The sequence below is a fragment of the Aedes albopictus genome, chromosome 2, assembly GCF_035046485.1.
Source record: "Aedes albopictus strain Foshan chromosome 2, AalbF5, whole genome shotgun sequence".
Taxonomy (NCBI): domain Eukaryota; kingdom Metazoa; phylum Arthropoda; class Insecta; order Diptera; family Culicidae; genus Aedes; species Aedes albopictus.
Genome location: NC_085137.1, coordinates 266,435,129 through 266,441,128, shown reverse-complemented (window position 1 = coordinate 266,441,128; position 6,000 = coordinate 266,435,129).

Genomic DNA, 6,000 nt, shown 5'->3' with positions numbered 1-6,000 from the left:
AGCGTCGCCCAGTGTGTGTGAATCTCACATCAAATAGTAAATCAGCTGTAAGTTTTTGACTTATCAAACAACTTTGCCAAAGACACAATCCAAGAAACTCTCTAAGTAATTATGACTCTGACATATGGCCGGGGGTCTGCTAAACCGAACTAAACGCCAAAAACTTTAATCCGAGATAAGTAAGCTTAAAGTTCAACCCCTCACAAATAAACAGTAGCTAAGATTATCTGAAACTTTTCCGCACACATGTAACTTACAAGCCTTTATTAATCATCAGAGACGAAGAATACATGTAAATTATTTGAAATCATTGATTTAATTACATTTAGTTTTTCAGTAATTCGCACTCAGTTCACTCTAGCTGAACAAAAACATTGGAATATGGTTTATAGTTCAGTGTGGCTGACTGTGTTTCTATGTTTCATAGAAAACCATTCGGATTGTAAAAAAACTCGATTTTTCATCATCCATGAAGTTGAAATCGATATCACTAACAATTCTTTACATGAATCAGAGAGGACGCGTATATTATGGTAGCATGGAGGTCTCAAAATAGTTTGAAATATGAACGGCGGAAGCCCTCCCAGTTCAGCCCTTTCCATCTATGTGTTTTGTGTGCATGTGCAGGCACAGAGCAAGAGTGATTATGTAAAATGATGTCTTAGCATGTCCTGAGGTCCTGAGATGTGAAAATGAAGCAATTTGTGTACTTCAAATTTATAGTGGTCGAAGAAAACCATGAAAATGATCTACCAAAGTGAACTAAGACAAAAAAAAAATTCGAAAATATTAAAGAGATTCGAACTTGGGTCCTTTAAGTGATAACCAAGCTCGTTACCTCTAGATCATTTTACTTAGCTGAAGGCCAGTCGTTAAGTTTGAATCAAGTTCTAAACATTCTTCTCTAGCATGGTTTTCGTGAAAACACCATTTTTTCGATCAGCCAAAGCGAACCAAGTGTTTGATTTTTTTTCAAGCTTTATTATTCTTAATAGCCTTGTTGTTCAATGACGGCTTCAGTGTTAAATTATCAGTATGAAGTGTGTCGACATAACACAGGTATTTAAAACCAGTTCATTTTTGTATTGTTGAGAATAAATTCATTCTAAAATGCAGTGGATTTGGTTCGGTCTGGCTGAATGTGATTTGGAAAAATGGCTATCAGCACCATCGAAACATAATTGTATCCTCCAACATCCGTATTTCTAATAATGTGTTCAATTCTCCCACAAATTGTTACTATGAGTCGGTTGGAAGTTAGAAATTTGACGGAGATGAGCATAACTTGAAATGTTCTTCATCTGGACCAACACTAAAATATTTCGCTGATTCTATGGAATGGTTTACAGTTCACTCTGGTTGGATGCAATTTTATTTTTTGTATGTTCTGCCAAATAGAAATTTTGAATTTACTCCACGAAGAGCTGTCAGAATTACTGCATTTTTACATGGAAGGAGGATCATCAATTTCTTCATCCAATGGTAAAGAAAACTCAATTTTTCAAAAAATGGTCTTTGGTTCGGTTTAGCAGAACCCCGACCATATATAGGATGGATTTTTTTGTCAGAATTAGTTCTATTTGTCTCTGGAATCACAGAAATTGATGCCCCTAAGTGGTATGCATATCCTCAGGTATGTCTTTGGTTCAATAACTGCTCGCATATCTTAAAGCGTTTTTAATTGAATCAATGACATTGCATAAATTATTGAAAAAATGTTTAATTCGACGGCGTGATTAGTTTTATGCTGCAAAATCTAAATATCTGGCAGTGCGAAGTAATGAATATCAACGGTTTAGTCTTTGAAACAATATTAGATGGATATGGGTGGTACTAGGCCGAAGATGGGTACCATTAACCTTCATGAAGGAGTTTTCATACTACTGATAGCAATAACTTGGCCCTCCGAGCCATTTATCACAAAACGGATTTTTAATAGAATAAAGTTGCTCTTGGAGCAGTAAAAATAATGCAATAATATATTCACAAATTCGGGCAATTTTGTCTGATTATTCTGTTTCAAAAATGATGCAAAGTTGACTGTGATAGCGCGCAAAGTGCCCTTAATACCTTCTCCTGCAAATTGTCCCAGACCCAATTTTTACAATTTTTAATCATAGATATTGGAATTTTAAACAATTACAATAATTGCTCCAAAGACTTAATAAATACGTTGCATCATTGCGATGGTGTTTTAAAATGCTCGAGCTACAAATGATCCACCATCTTCAAATCAAACGGGGGTCGAATTCTAGCGCGTTGCAACGTCACGCTACAAATATGCATTTTAAACAAGATTTTCTAATGAAAACTAAATGTTGAATAGTTCAAACCTATCGGAAATTTTACAAGGAATCTGAATATAATAAAATATTTTGAGGTTTACAGTCGTTTTTATGAATTATAGTGAAAAGTCTGACTACGAATGCGTAGAAACGTGGTAACGTCACGGTAGAATGTGCCTTATCTAAACGGTGTGATGAGTTATATGGTGAAAAATTTAAATATCTGGTGGTGCAAAAGCGCGCTAGTCTTTGGAACAAAACTAGAAGAATATGGGTGATACTAAACCAAAGATGGGTGCCGGTGTCATTAACCATCATGAAGGAGTATTCATACTATTGATAGCAATAACTTGGCTTCCGAGCCATTTATCACAAAACGGATTTTCAATAAAATAAAGTTCCCCTTGTAGCAGTGAAGAAAATGCAATGATATATTCACAAATTCGGGTAAATTTGGCTGATTATGCTGATTCTAACATGATGTGCATTTTCGTGACGTTACAACGCGAGCAGAACCCTGTTTGGAACTGAACGGGCGTTGTAACGTCACGAAATGTAAAAGTCGATTATTCAAAAACAAATCAGAAATTTAAATGTATATTCCATTGAATTGAAGAACAAACCAATAAATTTCAATGGTGGAAAAAAAATTCAGAATATCATAAAAATCCGAGCAGATTTTTTAAGATTTGGGTAGCGCGTTAGAGAGGGTCGGATTCCAGCGCGTTGTAACGTCACGCTACAAATACGCATTTTGAACACGTTTTTTTTAATGAAAACTATAGACTGTTTCAGAAATTATAAATACACTAACGATTGACTGCCATTTCAATTTGAGCACAATATCCAAAAAAGTTTCATCTAGCTCTTGTAGTAAACATGCTAACGAAGCAAATAATAGCAATTTTGTGGATGTTTCTGGTAAAAGTTAAAAAATAGGGCTCTGTAAACGAGATGATAAAAATTAGATGTTGCACAAGGTGGTCAAAAAATGTAGCATAGTAGTAAAGAAAAAAATCTCACAGATAAAATATTTAATTTTCAAACACAATAAAAATTGCTGTATCGATAATTAAAGATATTTCTCGAATGGTCAGAGTAATTTTTACTGAAATATTTGATCAAGAACCACCATTACGGGCCTTCTCAATACACATTTTTTTGTTTCAAATTTCTCAACAACACCAGTAGCAGCAAACGTTAAGCAAACGAATGTCTTAATTACTGCTTACTGCATTCGTTTTTATGATATGACAAGCTTTGGCATCTGAAGGATCGAATGAGCTGAAAATATAAGTTTGTTTAGATTAAATGCGTTCAGGAAAGCTAAGAAACTGTGTGGTAGGGTAAAAACACTAGACTTCGCCCCCCTAAAATTCTGCTCTAATCTTCGCCACTTCATACATAAAAAATGGAATTTGTATGGAGAGGGCGAAGACTAGAGCAGTGGCGAAGTCTAGTGCTTTTACCCTAGTTCTTATGTTCCGTAGAAAACCTTGAAAAATAAGAAACTTGATCTCCGAAAAATGTTGTGGATATGCCTTTATCGATTTTTCCTAAATTTTGATCAAGGCATTCTTTAAACAACTTGTTGAGAAAGCGAATGTGATAAAAATTTAGATAATTTTTTGTATTTAGTGATAAAAAATGTTGAAATCATTAAAAAACACCTTTGTGCAAATGCAAATTTGAAAAATTATGTTATTTGTTATGTTATGTTATGTTAAAATATCAAGACAATTGAAAGGAAATATAAAAATATGGAGTACAATATGCTAAACTCTGAAAGAAGTTGGTAAAAATCATTAAAACAGTTCATATAGTTTATTAAACAAAGTGTATTTATCATTTCTGAAACAGTCTATACATGTTCAATAGGTCAAATATATCAGAAATTTTACAAGGAATCCAAATATGAAAAAATAATTTGCGGTTTACGCTCGTTTTCATGAGTTATAGAGGAAAATCTGACTACGAATGCGTCAAAACGTTGTAACGTCACGGTAGAATGTGTCCTATACATGTCAATGGTTGCTACTCCGTTATTGATCTGAGTTGTTACCAATTGCACTGAGATCCAAATGAATAAGGGCAGGGACACTCCACTTATTCTCAAAGTGCAATTGTAGCAGCTCATACATTTTGGATCAATACCGGCGCCGGCCACGTCCCTATAGTCAGTTGGGAAGGAAAAGGAATGTTAGAGTGTGGTGGTTGTTGCTACTAAAGACCGAGATCAACTTTGCATCCCCACATCCAGCACGGACTGGGGTATTTGTTAGACGGAAAGGATGGGAGATGTGGGAGTCACCGTTGGAGAGAGAGAGAGAGAGAGAGAGAGAGAGAGAGAGAGAGAGAGAGAGAGAGAGAGAGAGAGAGAGAGAGAGAGAGAGAGAGAGAGAGAGAGAGAGAGAGAGAGAGAGAGAGAGAGAGAGAGAGAGAGAGAGAGGGGGGGGGGAGTGGATAGAAAGATACAAGCATTCCATTTCTTTAACTTACTTACTTACCGGTCAGGCTAAGGCCGGGGTGGCCTCTGCTGTACATAGTAGCCGCCTCCATTCCACTCGGTCCACGGCTGTTTGTCTCCAGTTCCGCACTCTGCGTAGGGTCCGCAGATCGTCCTCCACTTGGTCGACCCACCTAGCTCGCTGCGCTCCACGTCTTCTTGTACCGGTCGGATGACTCTTGAGAACCATTTTAGTCGGGTTGCTATCCGACATCCTGATGACGTGACCCGCCCACCGTAGCCTCCCGATTTTCGCGGCATGGACGATGGTTGGTTCTCCCAGCAGCTGATGCAGCTCGTGGTTCATTCGCCTACTCCAAGTCCCGTCTTCCATCTGCACTCCGCCGTAGATGGTACGCAACACCTTCCGTTCGAAAACTCCAAGGGCGCGTTGGTCCTCTGCACGTAGGGTCCATGTTTCGTGCCCATAGAGGACGACCGGTCTAATCAACGTTTTGTAGATGGTTAACTTCGTGCTACGGCGAACTTTATTCGATCGTAGAGTTCTGCGGAGTCCAAAGTAAGAACGATTTCCTGCCACAATGCGCCTCTGAATTTCTCTGCTGGTGTCGTAGTCGTCGGTCGCCAGTGAGCCCAAGTACACGAATTCTTCAACCGCCTCGATTTCATCACCGTTGATATGAATTCGGGGTGGCGGGCGCGGTGATTCCTCCCTGGAGCCCTTTGCCATCATGTACTTTGTCTTCGACACATTAATGACTAATCCGATTCGCCTGACTTCACTCTTTAACCGGAGGTACGTTTCCGCCATCGTCTCAAATTTACGAGCAATAATATCAATATCATCGGCGAAACCAAGCAGCTGAACGGACTTCGTGAAAATCGTCCCACTCGTGTTTATCCCCGCTCTTCTTATTACACCCTCCAAAGCAATGTTGAACAGCAAGCACGAAAGACCATCACTTTGCCGTAACCCTCTGCGAGATTCGAAGGGACTCGAGAGTGTCCCTGATACTCGAACTACGCACATCACTCGATCCATCGTCGCCTTGATCAACCGTATCAGGTTATCCGGGAATCCGTATTCGTGCATAATCTGCCATAGCTGTTCTCGATCGATTGTATCATACGCCGATTTGAAATCGATGAACTAGTGATGTGTGGGCACGCTGTATTCGCGGCATTTCTGCAACACCTGGCGGATGGCGAACATCTGGTCCGTTATAGCGCGTTCACCCATAAATCCAG